This window comes from Patiria miniata, unplaced genomic scaffold (assembly GCF_015706575.1).
Source record: "Patiria miniata isolate m_02_andy unplaced genomic scaffold, ASM1570657v1 HiC_scaffold_20, whole genome shotgun sequence".
Lineage (NCBI taxonomy): Eukaryota > Metazoa > Echinodermata > Asteroidea > Valvatida > Asterinidae > Patiria > Patiria miniata.
The window spans coordinates 7888059-7906697 of NW_024037059.1; the positions used below are offsets into that span (position 1 = coordinate 7888059).

The 18639-nt window shown below is 37.6% G+C and overlaps 1 long non-coding RNA gene across 1 annotated transcript; it reads left to right on the forward strand.

The window, feature by feature from the left end:
- Window positions 1-3744: 3744 nt before the first annotated feature.
- On the forward strand, window positions 3745-7956 carry LOC119727683. Its single transcript, XR_005270998.1, has 3 exons — window positions 3745-3844; window positions 4574-4706; window positions 7230-7956. It is a non-coding gene; the product is annotated as an uncharacterized LOC119727683 (long non-coding RNA).
- Window positions 7957-18639: the final 10683 nt, after the last annotated feature.

Below are 18639 nucleotides of genomic sequence, written 5' to 3' on the forward strand. Positions count from 1 at the left end.
CATTTACTAAAAAAATACTCAGTCCCAAAATGTAATGTTATTATTTAAACAAATATATACACTCACACCAGAAATCTGTGGGCTCAAATAGACTCCAGGCACAACCAGTAGAGGGCGCTTTGTGACCACTATCAAGAGCCGCAGAAGGAGGGACACACTGCATGCTTGTACTAGTTCGCCCGCACATGGTGCATAGTACGTGTACACATGACTTATTTTTATTTGAAATATGCACAAACCTGTTAGGGCTAGACGAACGGCACAATGTTCACAATAGTCCCTCCCGGTGGTCTCCCCCAACTCTCCCTTTGTAACCGTTGAGGGGGTACTAGTGCACAAAGTCCAAAGCAACAGATAGCGCTTTGCAGTGAGCGTCTTGAAACCAGTCCAAGCAGAGAAAATGTCACACAGTGTGAGACAAATTTAGTTGTCAGTACAGTAAACACTTGCGTTTCATTAAGACAAACTGCACTCACTTCATCACTTGCCTCTGTGTTAAAAGTCAGCACAGCTTTGCAAAGGCAATCGTACTCCGTCCACGTGCTGCCATTGATTAATTATGCAACAAATACGTTACTTGCATTGTAGTCTAACTGTTTTTGTAACAGAAAGCTGTACGGCATATTATTTCTAAAGTGAAATGTGAATTTCTGTGAATTAATTTGCATGTAATACATACAATTTACCAGAGACACATGTAACCAACAGCCCAAGGCAAAATGATATATGACTCAAACAGTTTGAATGCAGAAACTCAAGAAATTACTCCCATCTTTGAGCAGTGTAAAATTTTGGATGCAATACTCCCAAGGTCAAGTTAGTCAATGTATTGCTAGTCTATGCTTATTTAAATTTGACAGCATATTTTCAGTTGTCAGAAACTTGTTTTAATCTTTCTACTGATGCATTTACGTTTCACTCCAAAAATGGCAGAAACTTTTGGTGTAATGGGTATACACCTGAAAGTATGAAACTTCTAGGAAGATAAAAAGTAGACTTAACTATCTTTTTCTTAAAGTCAAATTCATCATAGTTTCCTGAAATGAATGGGGAAGATGATTTTTTTAAAGGGTACTTTATTTTATCTTATCTATGTATCTGACTTAAAGCTTCTCTAGTATTTAAGCCGCCTTTACATATGCACGTTTGTTACGTTTTGTGTCTATTGCTTATTTAGACCTATTCTAAACTGTAGGCCTAAAGATGCAATAAACACAGAATTGGACTGAAAACAGCAAATATGTAATATTCTATGCTCATTTATACAAGCTGAATTGCAGGATTATGCTTCCCAAGTTTCAAATGTCATGTTTGTGACAAGCCTAACTTGGCACTTTTGTTATTTTTTTTATACTTTCCAAACGTTTTTCATACAAAATTAAGACCAATGTATGGTGACATAATTGTATTACATATCTATGATATTCCTGATATATATTATGATAGAAAACAATAGTGAAAGTTAACAGGTAAAATCAAAGCGGACATGGAGCTGACTTCAAAACCTCTAAATTTAACCATCAGTTGATACAATTATGGACTGCTTATTCCTGGCAGTTGATATGGGCAAATGAACTACCTTGTGGGCGTAGTAAGATGGTTTTCTTCACATATAGACCAATTGCATTTGGCAGCTATCTTGGAAGTGTATTTCTTTGTGTTAATTATTAACAATGACCACACAAGAGGTCGACTTGAGCTCTATACATATGCATTGAATGTGCAGGCATCGGGTCAAAGCCACTCAAAATTGTGACGCCACAACATTAGGCCTGTACAATTGGTCAGTCCGTGGTGGACATTTCTCAATTCCGACTTATCTGGTAACACTTGTATGAATGTTGATGTTGTTCTGTTTCTTCTGCACTTTGTCTCACATTGTTTTCATTGATTTGTGACCGTCATGTTCTTTGTTTTCATTGATTTTTGACCGTCATGTTCTTCGCATGACATTGGATGTAGGATGTGTAACTAACTGTAGGATTTCTCACATACACTCCTCTCTGCTTTTGACTTGGTGATATATATGTGTAACTCACTGCCATTAATGTTTACTAGAACGTCATTTACATGTACAGCAAAGCAGTAAGCATTGCTGAGCTTTTTTATTTCGTTGTTTTTCTAAGTTGTATCGTATGTTAACGTGTTATACGGAGTATGTTATTTCAAACAAATGTCTGTAACCAAATGTATATTTTTGTATCCTGTGCTATGTTATATATTTCAAGATTTACTCAATCTTCTGTGTTGCATTGATGCATTCATTGTATTAGAACTTACTAATTACCAAAAAAAAATGGTTTTGACTTGCTGCCGACTAGCAAATACTGATTAAAAACTGGCTCATCACATCGCTGTTATCATACAGTCTTTACTTAATTGGCTTCTTTCTTTTGAATGTTTTCACCTCGCTGTTCTGATCACTGTTTGTATAGATTGGTTGCATTAAGCGGCCATCTTGGAGGTGTGGCTTGTTATGCTAATTCATCAACAACGAATGCACAAGAGGTCTACTCATGCATATTCATTGAATTGAATTGAACAAAAGCCCAGGCCTTCAGATGGCCGCAGTGCAAACAATCTATAGACCCAACCATTCATGTCATTCTACACTTTAAACAAGACTCTAAAATTGTGTAACACAAATTCAACAAGCATTACTATTGCTCTTTATATACTGTTCATGCTATGCTTTTGATTTCATTTTGCATTATTAAATTCTTTTCCTGTGGACTTGTTGACCAATACAATTAAATTAAAAATGAGGAGATACACCTTACAACTATCTGGCTGATTTAAGTTTATTTTCCAACAGTGTCAAGCATATTTATAAGTTCAACCCCGGAATTGGCAAAATCATTGTTCGAGCTGAACGCTTTCATGGGTCAACTGTATTCATGGCAAAGACAAACAAATAGAAATAAAAACTGGAAATAAAAGCTGACAAACGAGTGATTGCCTAAGTGTTTCAAGTGTTTTATGTGTTGTTTTCAATGTCATAATACAATACAAAACAGTGGTTAGGAACTTTGAAGTTTGAACATTATCTTAAATACAAAATGCATGTGAGAGTGATTGAAACAGGCATATTTTTTCAGACTTTTGTCCGAAGTAAGATTTTATGAATCTGAGGGAAAGACATCCATTTGTCAAATTTTCAGACCTTTTATTTACACCATGTAGGAAGGAACTGACAATGTTTTCTTCTCTTTTTTTTCTCTCTTTCCTTTCTCTTCATTTTGTTGTTCTCCTTGTCTAATTTTTCTTCTCTATCCTGAATGTTCCAGGATTTGTGTCCAAAAATAACCCCACCAAATTTCCGTATTCACGAGTACAAAAGCGGGGAAAGGCAGTGACCTTTTGGGGTTTCGTATTTTCCCTCCCAAAAAAACGCTTCACTGTAATCGGTCCCGCCCATCTACGTCTGATTCCCATCCCCAAGTACGCGTATACGAAGCCTAGTCACAGCGATTAATGCTCGGCACCAGACGGCAACAAGGCTTATTGCTGCAATATTTGTGAGGTTTGTGCAATCATGGAGGTAGGAAAATTAATGATGTAAATCTCTGATGTTAATTGATGTGCACTTTTGTTTTCTGTTGTTGATACTGTACTTGTTTTCATTGGCATTCAGCTTGGTCCACAAAAATGGCATAATACCACGAATTTACGTTTATCACGCAGGTACTTTGAATCATCAAGAGTCGACCGACCAGTCGTCGCCAGACAACTCGCCCGTCGGCCGTCGGCCATGCCACCGTTTATACTGTTGGGGTGTTGCAACTCGTCCGTTTGTTGTACCAATTCGACGTAAACATGGAGACAACTCGACCGTCAGTCAAACGTATGAGTTGTCATGGTTGTCATGATTAATACTGTGATGCCTGTAGTGTAATGCCAAAATTTAATCAACTTGGGAAATTGGTTTATAAAGAATTGACCTATTGCCGTTTGCGAGTTAGCCACGCCCCTTAGACAACCCTATGGAGTTTTTGTCTCAGATTTTGCACATTCCACGTACGTGCATTTTTAATCATGTAATTGGACAACATTTCACAAGCTGCGTTGAAACGGTTCTAACGTGATTCTACCGCAACAGGTCAATTAGCCTACGTACGTCCCTTGGCACCGTGTACAAACCCTAGGCTTGTCTGACAAGTTGTGTTTTCTCACTAAACATAAAACATGCTATAAATGCTTCAATGTTTTCCCTGCTAAATTTGTCTTTTTAGGATACGTATGTTAATCACTTTATAGTGGTAGTAGGTCATTGCAGCTGCAGGGAAAATTATAGTGACGTTCGTACATGGAATTCTTTCTGATGGGCCTATCAATAAAATGCATCTTGGCTATATCATTATCAATCAAGAATTTAACTCAAATGAACTTTTTGTAATTTGAACTTAAAATCATAAGTTAAACAAAAATGGAATAAAATGATAAATAATGGAAAGACGGAAGTAAATAATACAAAATCATATATAAATTAGGCCTTATGAAAGATAATACTTTGGATAATCAGTGAAAATAAAATGAATTAACATATTGACTTTTTCCTTTTGTGACGTTTCAGCTTCCTTTCAGAAACCAGTTTTACTTCCACAAATCTGCCCTCGGACACCCAGTACGAAGTGGACATGGGCAGGTGAAGATTCACAATCCCCCCGACTGACATGACGTTAAGCAGGGTTGCTGCTGTATTCAAGGTGAGAAAATGATGCATCAACTTGTTTTGATGCATCAACATTAAGATCATCGAAAATTTTCCCAGATACCAAAGGAGAGTAACCCCCAAACTGTGTGCGAGTCCGAGAATCCATTTATGAGACCAGAAGAAAACTGAAAGGTTTTCTCAAAATCTTGTAGCCACTGAGCTAAAACTTCAACATGTTTATTTGTTTTGCATATTCAAAGAGATTTATGAGCATTTTGTTGCTTCATGTAAAAAAATGCCCAAGGAGCAAATGATCGACCAATGAACCTCTATCAATCGGGCCCAATGCGTTATCATTCTGCCCTCGCTCACTGGTTGCATTCATTGCTTATCTAGATCCCAGACCCATGCTTTTGATTCTCAATGGTTGTTGGATCTGGAGTGCTGATTGGTAACACCCAGCAACCAATGAAAACTGGCATGCAAATGAATAGATGTTTTTATTGGATGGCGTGAGCCCCCTCCTATCTCTGAAACTCTCTGAGGTATGCATGCATGCAGTCACAACCCATTCAGTAAATGATAAATGACTTGTTTGTGTAAAAGATCCATGCAGCATGTGGGGGAAGGGGGCCTAGTTGCCTTAACAAAAGCTCTTGATTACATTGAGGGCGGACAAAAGGAGTGCAGCCCCCATTTTTTTTATAGTCTGCCTGCCATTAACTTTATGGCTTCATTGATCCATCTTCTAAAACTGCAAACTGAAATTGCAAAGCTTCGAATCCATCTTAGTGGGCGGCTGCACTTCGGCTTGCAAAGCTATGCAAATTAGGATCTGTGTAAAGGAGTCGGCTTTGATGTAAGCAAATTGGTGCCCACAAAGCTTCAGGCAAATTTGTTTAAGCTCAATGGCACCTGTACTACATCATATAACATGTTTATTCGCTGATAAATTATCCATAAAGACCAATATAGACTGCTTAATGGGTATTTGTTGGTCCTGCAAGGGTAGAAGGCAGGGCGGTTTTGGGCAGAACAGCGAGTACACTCCACTCTTGTTAAATACAAACTCAGCTGGACTGAGACAAAACGTTTATTACATCTAAAACGAATAACCTGGGTGCGATTCCTGTCTGGGCCAAAACATGGATTGGATTTTCAGTCCTTATTTGATTCCACGGGTTTTCCTCAACATATTCTTCTGGGCTTTTACTCCTATGTCTAAATCTGTTATTTCTTTACATTGCTTTCTGACACTGAGCCTTTACCTTACTGGACCCTTAAAGAAATAAATGACTACAGGATGCAGCTTCCACACTGAGAAGATAAAGTACATGTGATATGATACATCACTTTGTTGTAATGTTCATGAAGGTTTTGCTTAATAAATCAGCCAAATCCTGAGTTTTGTACCAGGTTTTAAATTGGAGAAGTTTTCATGTCTTACTCAGATGTAACAAGTTACGAAAACAATTCTGGGTCTCTCAATGGCAAGCAACATAATCTGTTGGTTTACAAAGGTTGCCCTACCACAAAAAGAGTACAGTCGACTCTTGTTTGTACAAACTCTGTTAATACAAAATTCTGGTTATAACAAACATAAAGTCATGGTCCCGACTGTGCATTTATGTGCACAATGAATGGGACTGATGTTCCTCTTAATACAAAATTCTGATATAACAAACAATTTGGCTAGGTCCGAACGAGTTTGTTATAACGAGACTAGACTGTATAAGCATTCAATACGGGCGATCAGTGTTGTGCGCATTCACAGTGTGTCATGGGGAAAAAAAACCTGCTTGCAGGTTTCCCTTTCTATAGAGGTTGCCTCCTGCTTCATTGATCCATGTGCTCAAAAGCTCCTATCCACTGCAGGAGCTTTTCCATAGAGCCATCCATACCTTCATGCATAGGTAATGGTCTTCAGCTTAGGTCATTGTTAGGAGTAGGCTTTATGAGGAGATTATAACTCCATAAAAGCTGTTTGGAGAAAAGCTTAGTTGGGCATAAATTACCTGTGGGTGCAGTACTTAAAGCAGAAACCAACAAGGCACCAAAAGTTGAGGATGCGGCTCTCGTCACAGTCTCTGAACATTGCAACAGTTTTCCAGTTGTCAGGATGAAGCACTTACAACTTACATGTGGAGAAAATTGGAAAGCCGAGTTAGGGCAAGTTTGTGCTGATTTTCAGTGCAACTTTATAACGGGGAGGTTTTGAAATTTTGAATCAAGTTGGAGAGGTTGCTCATTATGAAGCAAGTTATACATGTACATGTGCGGTAGATCGGTAAGTTTGCAAGGTAACAGTGGCTGATGAAGCTAAATGTTGACAAATAATAGGTGCATGTTCGGCGAAGCTTCGAAATACATTTGTTTTTCTTTGTATTTGTGCTTATTATATTTCCCTGTGCTGTGGTTTTCTTTTTTTAAACGGTACAATGGATTTTATTGAAACTTGGAACAAACATTGACCCTGATGCTCAGATGTGCATATTTACTCTGATTATTTTATTTAGAACTCTCGGCTAATTGTTTGTTTCTGCAATAATGATTTACTTTTTATTGTTATCATTAGGTCAGCGTGAATGTTTCTGCACGCAAGTTTTCAGCTCTGCCCATACAGTTCCTGTTGTGATGATTCAGCCTTCCCAGCCCATGACTCTGCTCAGGTTTGGTCCATGTAACTCAGCCCCTATCCCCTGTTCGCTTTCCTTGCTTCAAGGCAGGTAAGTATTGTTCTTGTCCATCAATCAACCATAGGAAATGAAGAACCAATTCACTTGCCCAAGTTTCCTGAAGGATTGAAATGCATTCAAGCTCTTAAAAACGCAGGAATGTGTATCACCTGTTGTGGTATTTTTATTTTTTTTTGCTGTCAGAATTTGAACAGACTTAAAATGTGTTTGGAGGGACCAGTTTTTAAATGATGAGGATGCTTCACTTAAATCTTTAAGAACTAGCAGTGTACAAGTTCTTCAAACTCATTCCAGAGGGGAAACATCCTCAAATTAAGGATCAGAATCTTAACATGACAACAATTCTTCTGCAGTTCAAAGGATGGGAAGGCCCCTTTTGTGTTTGGTACCATGCATACAATTCTTTTCTACATTCTTCCGACAGGAGTCGGAGTTGTAGTGTTCAGCATAAGGAATTGATCCAACATACTTTTGGTGTGTGTGTGTTGAAATGGTGGGGAAAGAACCTCTTTTTCAACTTTTTCCCGATCGCAGTAGGTAACTTTCACAGGGCCATTGGGAGGAAATTCATTGAATCTATAATTCTTACGGCTGTACTGAGGGATGTCTATACTCATACCTTAGCCCTGTTGTACACTACTGAAGGAATGCATTCATTGTCAGACAAAAGCTCAAGCTAACGATGTATGGATTGTAGCAGAAATCTGATAGAGGTGACGTGTCTGAAGATGAGATGGTCGGGTCGAGACACATATGAAACAATCTCAGGTGTAGGCTTGAAACTTTTTCTTGTGTTTTTCTTAAACATGATTTTGAAGTAGTCATTTGGTTTCAAATCTCGATGTTTCGTGCGTAATGCATCTTGCTTGAAGTCTTTTGGTGTTTTTCTATAACACTTATTGAAGAGATACATGCATTGTCAAACAAGAAGTTCAACTAAGGAAATTTGAATTGTACCAGAAATCTTGCAGACGCCGCATGTCTGAATTTGAGATGGGCGAGTTGATACACAGATGAAACAATCTCAGGTGTATGCTTGAAACTTTTTAATGTGTTTTTCTAAAGATGAGATGGTCGAGTCGATACACAGATGCAACATTTTCGTCGTAGGCTTGAAACTTTTTAATATGTTTGTTTAAGTTGAGATGGTCGGGTTGATGCACAGATTTGTAGGCTTGAAACTTTCTAAAGATGAGATGGTCGGGTCGATACACAGATAAAACATTTTCGTCGTAGGCTTGAAACTTTTTGATGCGTTTTTCTTTGACACTTACAATTTTATAGAAGTCTTCCGGTTGCAAACCTCAATGTTTCTTGTGTAATGCCTCTTGCTTGAAGTCTTTTGATGATTTTCTTCAATAAAACCCTGAAGGGATGCATGCATTGTCAAACAAGAAATTGATCTAAGGAAGTTTGAATTGTACCAAAAATCTTGCAGACGCTGCATGCCTGAATTTGAGATGATCGAGATGATGCACAGATGAAACAATCTCAGGTGTATGCTTGAAACTTTTTAATGTGCTTTTCTAAAGATGAGATGGTCGGGTCGATACACTTTAGAAAAGCACAATCTCAAGTGTATGCTTGAAACTTTTTAATGTGTTTTTAAAAATGAGATGGTCGTGTTGATACACAGATGAAACAATTTCAGGTGTAGGCTTGAAACTTTTTAATGTGTTTTTCTAAAGATGAGATGTTCGGGTCGATACACAGATAAAACAATCTCGCAGTAGGCTTGAAACTTTTTGATGTGTTTTTCTTAAACACTAACAATTTTATAGAAGTCTTCCGGTTGCAAAAAATCTTGCAGACGCTGCATGTCTGAATTTCAGATGGTCAAGTTGGTGCACAGATAAAACAATCTCAGGTGTATGCTTGAAACTATTTAATGTGTTTTTCTAAAGATGAGATGGTCGTGTCGATACACAGATGAAACATTCTCATCGTAGGCTTGAAACTTTTTGATGTATTTTTCTTTGACACTTACAATTTTATAGAAGTCTTCCGGTTGCAAAACCTCAATGTTTCTTGTGTAATGCGTCCTGCTTGAAGTCTTTTGATGTTTTTCTTCAATAAAACCCTGAAGGGATACATGCATTGTCAAACAAGAAATTGATCTAAGGAAGTATGAATTGTACCAAACATCTTTCAGAAGCTGCATGTCTGAATTTGAGATGGGCGAGTCGATACACAGATGAAACAATCTCGTCGTGGGCTTGAAACTTTTTAATATGTTTTTTTAAGTTGAGATGGTCATGTTGATGCACAGATGAAACAATCTTGTCGCAGGCTTGAAACTTTTTAACGTGTTTTTCTAAAGATGAGATGGTCGGGTCGATACACAGATGAAACATTCTCGTTGATGTCTTGTCCATGATGTACTCTTTGAATTCCCTTTTCACAGAGGCTTCATCTTTGCGGTTCCACTTGGTATAACTTCTTCCTGTTTAATAAAGAAATTATGCATGCTCACAATTAGCATACTGCTGCATATTCTTGATTCATTTGACAATGCTTATTTGATTTTATATCGTTGATTTCAATCATAACTTAAATCACTAAAAATAAATATTCAGAAAATTTATGTTAACCCCTTAAGCACGGGTTATAAATCTTTTTCATTGTGTTTTCCTTCAACACTTTTATAGAAGTCTTCCGGTTGCAAACCTAGATGTTTCTTTTGTAATGGGTCTTGCTTGAAGTCTTGATGAATTTTTCTTCAATAAAACTCTGAAGGGATACATACATTGTACATTGTCAAACAAGAAACTGATCTACTTAAGTTTGAATTGTACCAAAAATCTTTCAGACGCTGCATGTCTGAATTTGAGATGATCGAGTTGATGCACAGATGAAACAATCTGGGGTGTATTCTTGAAACTTTTTAATGTGTTTTTCTAAAGATGAGATGGTCGAGTCGATACACAGATGCAACATTTTCGTCGTAGGCTTGAAACTTTTTAATATGTTTGTTTAAGTTGAGATGGTCGGGTTGATGCACAGATGAAACAATCTTGTCGTAGGCTTGGAACTTTTTGATGTGTTTTTCTTCAACACTTACAATTTTATAAATGTCTTCCGGTTGCAAACCTAGTTTTTTCTTTTGTAATGCGTCTTGCTTTAAGTCAATAAAACTCTGAAGGGATACAGTCATTGTCAAACAAGAAATTGATCTAAGGAAGTTTGAATTGTACCTGAAATCTTGCAGACGCTGCATGTCTGAATTTGAGATGGTCAAGTTGAAGCACAGATGAAACAATCTCAGGTGTCTGCTTGAAACTTTTTGAAGTATTTTTCTTAAACACTTACAATTTTGTAGAAGTCTTCCAGTTGCAAACCTAGATGTTTCTTTTGTAATGGGTCTTGCTTGAAGTCTTTTGATGAATTTTTCTTCAATAAAACCCTGAAGGGATACATACATTGTCAAACAAGAAATTGATCTAAGGAAGTTTGAATTGTACCAAAAATCTTTCAGACACTGCATGTCTGAATTTGAGATGGTCGAGTTGATGCTCAGATGAAACAATCTCGGGTGTATGCTTGAAACTTTTTAATGTGTTTTTCTAAAGATGAGATGGTCGAGTCGATACACAGATGAAACATTTTCGTCGTAGGCTTGAAACTTTTTAATATGTTTGTTTAAGTTGAGATGGTCGGGTTGATGCACAGATGAAACAATCTTGTCGTAGGCTTGAAACTTTTTAACGTGTTTTTCTAAAGATGAGATGGTCGTGTCGATACACAGATGAAACATTCTCGTCGTAGGCTTGAAACTTTTTGATGTGTTTTTCTTCAAAACTTACAATTTTATAGAAGTCTTCTGGTTGTTAACCTAGATGTTTCTTTTGTAATGGGTCTTGCTTGAAGTCTTTTGATGAACTTTTCTTCAATAAAACCCTGAATGGATACAGGCATTGTCTAACAAGAAATTAATCTAAGGAAGTTTGAATTGTACCAAAAATCTTGCAGACCCTGCATGTCTGAATTTGAGATGGTCGAGTTGATGCTCAGATGAAACAATCTCAGGTGTATGCTTGAAACTTTTGAATGTGTTTTTCTAAAGATGAGATGGTCGAGTCGATACACAGATGAAACATTTTCGTCGTAGGCTTGAAACTTTTTAATATGTTTTTATAAGTTGAGATGGTCGTGTCGATGCACAGATGAAACATTTTCGTTGTAGGCTTGAAACGTTTTGATGTGTTTTTCTTTGACACTTACAATTTTATAGATGTCTTCTGGTTGCAAACCTAGTTTTTTCTTTTGTAATGCGTCTTGCTTGAAGTCTTTTCATGAATTTTTCTTCAATAAAACCCTGAAAATACATACATTGTCAAACAAGAAATTGATCTACTGAAGTTTGAATTGTACCAAAAATCTTGCAGACGCTGCATGTCTGAATTTGAGATGGGCGAGTTGATACACAGATGAAACAATCTCAGGTGTATGCTTGAAACTTTTAATGTGTTTTTCTAAAGATGAGATGGTCGAGTTGAGACACAGATGAAACAATCCCGAAGGTGTCTGCTTGAAACTTTTAAATGTGTTTTTCTTTGACACTTACAATTTTGTAGAAGTCTTCCAGTTGCATACCTCAATATTTCTTGCGCAATGCATCTTGCTGGAAATCCTTTGATGGTTTTTCTTTAAGAAAACACTGAAGGGATACACACATATGTCAAACAAGAAGTTGATCTAAGGAAGTTTGAATTGTACCTGAAATCTTGCAGAAGCTGCATGTCTGAATTTGAGATGGTCGAGTTGATGCACATATGAAACAATCTCGGGTGTATGCTTGAAACTTTTTAATGTGTTTTTCTTTGACACTTACAATTTTATAGAAGTCTTCCAGTTGCAAACCTAGATGTTTCTTATGTAATGCGTCTTGCTTGAAGTCTTGATGAATTTTTCTTCAATAAAACCCTGAAGGGATACATGCATTGTCAAACAAGAAATTAATCTAAGGAAATTTGAATTGTACCAAAAATCTTGCAGACGCCGCATGTCTGAATTTGAGATGGGCGAGTTGATGCACATATGAAACAATCTCAGGTGTATGCTTGAAACTTTTAATGTGTTTTTCTAAAGATGAGATGGTCGGGTTGAGACACAGATGAAACAATCCTGAAGGTGTCTGCTTGAAACTTTTTAATGTGTTTTTCTTTGACACTTACAATTTTGTAGAAGTCTTCCAGTTGCATACCTCAATATTTCTTGTGCAATGCATCTTGCTTGAAACTTTTTGATTTGTTTTTCTTAAACACTTACAATTTTGTAGAAGTTTTCAAGTTGCAAACATCAATTTTTCTTGTGTAATGCGTCTTGCTTGAAATCTTTTGATGGCTTTAACAAAACACTGAAGGGATACTCAAACAAAAACTTGATCTGATGAGGTTTGAATTGTACCAGAAATCTTGCAAACGCTGCAGGCCTGAATTTGAGATGGTCGAGTTGATGCACAGATGAAACAATCCTGAAGGTGTATGCTTGAAACTTTTGATGTGTTTTTCTTAGACACTTACAATTTTATAGAAGTCTTCCGGTTGCAAACCTCAATGTTTCTTGCGCAATGCATCTTGCTTGAAATCCTTTGATGATTTTTCTTTAACAAAAAACTGAAGGGACACACACATCGTCAAACAAGAAGTTGATCTTAGGAAGTTTGAATTGTACCAGAAATCTTGCAGACGCTGCAGGTCTCAAAATGAGAGAGGCGGGTCGATGCACATATGAAACATTCTCTGTGCAACTATTTCAGGATGCACACCTTACCAGTGTGAGCTATAGGAACGGATTGTCAGTTTGAGGTGATTGGAACAGCCATTCACAGAACTGTCTTCCCTTAAATATCTTACGTGATGTACAAGTATTACACTGAAAATCAGAAGGTTGTCCTGCGCATAATTCACAAACCGTTTCTGCTACACATAAATGCGGTATGTGAGTGCCGCCATCTTGGGTACATTCAAAGTCAGAGATTGTGTATTTCAGCACTTGATTTGACTGCATGCTCCTTTTTCTTTGCTTTTGATTTCTCCCCTTTTCTTGACGGCACGGGGAGAGAAAAAGAGCCTCCTTAAGAATTACCTCTTCCAAATGTGGAACTCGACTACATAAATGACATGTGTAGGTTTGACATTTCTTTATGTGCTTGTCTTTCACACTTACAATTTTTGCAGTGGTCTTCTCGTTGCATACATTAATGTTTCTTGGCGCAATGCGTCTCGCTTGAAATGTTTACATAATGTGTATCTGTCAATTTTGATATTCTTTTAAACGTTAAATCCTTCATACGCTCATACTGAAATGGCAAGAAACCATTGGCTCTTACTCTTTCGAGCCAGTGGTGTAGGCACATCTCAGTTTTGATCTGCTGACATTTCCTAAATCAAACAAGCTCTCCATCCAACAATTCCGCCGACAGATTCATTGATGGACGGATAGCCAGGACACACACACTTTTTGAAGGATGATTGTAAACCCTTTGTATTGTGTGTGACCCTTCCCTTAGCCACCTGCCAAGCATCGAACCACCTGATGGGATGGCCCTTTTTTGGGATGAAATCCCACTTCCGGTCGCCAGCTTTCCATCCTTTCCAAGTCGGATGCTGCAGTGCCACAACCTTATTGTGATGGGCCCTCAGATCTTCAAGCAGCGACGGTGTCTTGCTCCTGTCTTGAACTAGGGCTTCCCATTGCTTAGTGAACACCGATCTTGTTGGCCGATACCAAGAAGTAGGGTCACTGTTCAAAAACATTTCCCTTGCTCATTCCCAGTCCGAGTAAGTCGTCGTCTTCAAAATTATCTTCGCTACTCTCATTGGAATCGGTATACTCGAATTCCTTGTCAGATCTTGCTATAGCTAAAACCAGGGGTGATGCTGAACCTTTTTGCCATGGTGTTGATTGAACGAGTGATGGTTTATAAAATGGTTTAAAGTCAGAGAAAATCAAGCCCCGTAGGATTCTGATAGCATCAACTGCCAACGACAACTTAGTCATCTACGAATTTCAGTTATTTTCTATATCCTTTATCATTTCCTTATTGATTTACGTGTCTTTGAACTATTTCTTCAAACACCCCTTTTCTTTTCTCTTCAGGCACTCTGCTTATGCACTTGGACTTTTGTCTCAAGATCTCTTATCCAACCTTCGTTCTTCATTGTACACTTCCCAATTATTTTTTCCCAACATCCCAACATGTTAAAGAAGGCAGTGTTGACTATCTTTAAACTTAAAATTTCCCTGATTCTTACAGATAAAACAAGCTTTTTATGAGCAATCAGTTCACAAAATGTATCTTCTTTTTTTTTTTTAAATGCACATGTAGATCATGTGCGACATTACCTACATGTATGTGTTTACTGGGGAAACTTTGAATCAAGGAAGCAGTGGCCAAGCTCAGGAATTTCCTTTTTTATGAGTAACATTAAAACAAGCAAAATGGCAGACTCATCGGTAATGCTCATCCTTCTAAAGAGACTGCAATACATAGTCTTGCACAATATTTTTACTTTTAAGTGTACTCTGACACTGTGACACTGATATGTTTATGAGACATGGTATTTAACCTTGCCTTGGTTCTTATAGTCGTTTGTGATTTTTTCATAGTTTGCGATCATTGGCAAAAACATTGGTCATACTTCTTTTAAACCTTTTAGCACTAAAAACAGTGCAACTGTATTGCATTCGTTATGTTGCTGAAAAGTGCATTTTCGAGTAACACCAAAACTATTGTGATAACGTATGGTGTCTGACCACCTGTATTTTATGGTGTTTTGGCCAGATTGGTAAATTTCAGCAACCGACCTGTAGAAAAAAAACATTAATACTGCTTGGTGTCATGTATTCACATTAACTTTCTAATTGAATCGTCCAAACTTAACGTTGCTCTGCCTGTACTTTAAAAAAAAAAATTCCTGACGAATTCTTAGTTTGTGTGTTTTCACTTGAAATAAAACAGATTTTTGTCTGTTCTGGATGTTTCCAGCACTTTGAAAACATGAAGTAATTAATCGTGGTTTTTGTTTCTCATTCAAAAGTTAATATCTTCAAGAAAAAAATAGTAATTTAACAAAATGAAATTTTTCTAAGTGAAAACTTGAACGGAGTGCAACTTTAACAGCAAATGTTACAGTTAAGCAAATTTCTGCGATCCTGCATATTGTTCAAATTCAGTTTGACTTGCAAATCTACTAGTTTTTTTTTGTAGTGTGTAGTATCTTTACTATGAATTAGAGATTGATTAAACAGAACAAAAATTGCATTTGGTGGTGTTTTGATTAATGTGCCACAAATATATTCACCTTTCTGTATGAAATCAAATTCATTGGGGTGTTTAGGCCCCCCCCCCCCCCAAAAAAGTCTGTGTCTGGTCAGCGCGCGCGTCGATTTTAATAATGCGCGTCAATCTTTTTTTTTCTAAAATGTTCTGCGGTAGCTCCAACAGCGCCCTCTATTGCCGCACCTTCTCAATTTCTTTTTACGAAAGAGCACCAAGGAATGGGAAATTGCACCAAGGCAAATGATCGAGAGCACCAAGGCAAATTATGGAGGACAACAATGTACATGAGGACACCAAAAAAGCAAAATAGTACCCCACCTTGTCTGTACAATCCAAGCTTGAAGAAAAAAAAAAAAGAAAAAAAAAAAAAAAGCCGCGTCCCCGCGTCAATTCCGGAACTTTGGTCTGACCAGAGACCGAATATTTTTTTTTTTGGCCTTATGCATTTATTTTTGGACAGTATTCATGTTAACCTCTGGGTAATACAAAACTGTATCACTTTAGAAAACACTTTCAGTTTTAGTTCTATATATAGTCTGCAATTCGCAGTGTGCACCTTGCACACTTTTTTTAACAGAGTTATCTGACCTGTATCCTTGCAAAGAAACCATATTTTTCTAGTCTGATCCCTTCAAAATAAAATGCAATGAATGACTAAAGTGGTTACATTTTTGTGGAGTTTGATGACAACACTACAAGTGTGTATATTGGAACATCAATATTTGTGTGGTGATACCAACACGGCACCGTGATCCAGCGACGTATGGAAGATCAACTCTCAAACTTTGAGTGACAAGGAAGACCTGTGACATTTTGTCACATTAACATTACATCACTAAGTGTACCAATGACATTGGTGACAATGGAGACCTGTGACAAGTCCGATGTCTTTCCACCCAGCTGCAAGAAGAAACCTCAAATAGTTAATGCACTGTGACTTTGCGTCACATTAACTTCACGACACCGAGAACACCAATGACTCAGTGACAATGGAGAAATGTGACTTTGTGTCACACTAACATCTTGTCACCAAGTATACCAATGACAGGCTTTCACAATGGTATCTCCTGTGACAATTCATTGTCAGGTCTTTCCACCAATCTACAAAAAAAGAAAATCAACATTTATTGGAAAGAGATCTGTCCCTCCAGTAGCAAATGAAGATCTGTAACTTGTGCCACTACTTCTTGTCACCAAGTACATCAGGAACAGTTCTTCACAGCATCGCCACCCAGTTACAGAAGAAGACCTGTGATATATTAGTACATTGAGGTCTTACTAACCAACAGCAGATGCAGCCTGTGACATGTAGCGCTTAAGCGCATTCAACCCAGCAGGACGTAGCTGTTGATCAGTGAAGGCAACAACAGTACGAGGTACTGTCAAGCATTATCCATGCAGTCTGCAGTGTGTGACAGTAATATCGGTTGTAACCACTTTTGTTTAATTCCATTTGCTTGGTTTGAAATATGAAGAGGGAAAATATGGTTTCTTTACTTGGCAATTGAAGAATACATGTACGTAGATAGTGTAACTAACTACATGTATTACGCCAGTGTTCACTTTCAGCACAAGGCTCATATGTTTTGTTTGTTATAGCTTTGCAGAGATTGGTTTAGGGTCTGTGTGTTTTACTAGGTTGGAGAAATAGGGGAGGAAAAATGTAAACTACACTGGCTCCCTGGAATGGCCTCACATCAGGGTGTTAGTGGGGCAAGTAGCCCGACTGACGGAGACGAGTGTAGGCCTCCTACAGGTATGTGCATCAGTGTCTTGATTGATCCAAGTGACACAGTGTAATGACATTATTGTCACTCACGTTTAAGTTCCCTTTTTTTTCTGATTTTTAAATAATTTTAAATATTTGTGATTTCTAATTAAATGTTGCCTTAATTCAAAATAAATTCTGACTTCTTAACTCATTACCCTATCTTAATCAATAGCAGTTTATAGTCCTAGTTCCTGTTTTTTTATCATTTAAACAATCCAAGGAAAATCTCAGTAAATTCCCAGTGTGTCCAATGAGCCGATTATCCAAGTGTTCAGCAATTGGTCAAAGTGACTGGTTTTGTGCTGGACATGCTGGAGGGTTACAATCACCATATCAGAACACAAAATAGTCAGGCAGTAGATCTGCAAGTCAAACTGAGTGTTACTAATCACACTAGTACTGATGAATTAAGACATAATGGTAGTTTAAGGAATTATTTCATAATGAAAACATTGACAACTTGTCCTTAAGTTAACCAAGCATGATGCAGATAGCTTTCCTTAATTTACATGTAGCACCAAGCAGTATACAGTCGAGTCTCGTTATAACAAACTCGTTCGGACCTACATGTAGCCAAATTGTTTGCTATATCAGAATTTTGTATTAAAAGGAACATCAGTCCCATTCATTGTGCATATAAATGCACAGTCGGGACCAAGGTTTTATGTTGTTATAACCAGAATTTTGTATTAACAGAGTTTGTACTAACGAGAGTCGACTGTATACATGTTTTTTATAGTCTAACTTTCTCCTCTGGCCATGAAGTATGACCAATGTACAGCCAAAAATATGGGGGGAAAAAACCCCAAAAACTACATACCGGTACATGTGCATGCCATGTCCTTGGCTTACCTTGTGTGTTCGCAATTAGCAACCAGAGTCTGCCATTTTTCTTGACCCGACAGAAATGGCATCCATTATTACACCCCTGCCGCAGATTGTCTGTTTCAATTTTTGTTTTGGAAACTTTGGTCCTGAAAAAGACGGGTTGGGTTTTTTATATTCAGTAAAACTGAAGAAATTCTTTTACTGTTTAACTGTGTTTGTGCCACTGTTGGGTGTATGTCTTCTCTGTGTTGAAATGCCAAGTACTCTGACATAGACATGTTGGCAGCTAGACTGTCATGGACAGCTGCGGCCATTATGCCCTCCATCTTGAAAAATGGATGAGATACCTGCTGTGTTGTCGAACTTGCGTATCTCATCGCATCTGACACTGAATGGTTTGTCCCAG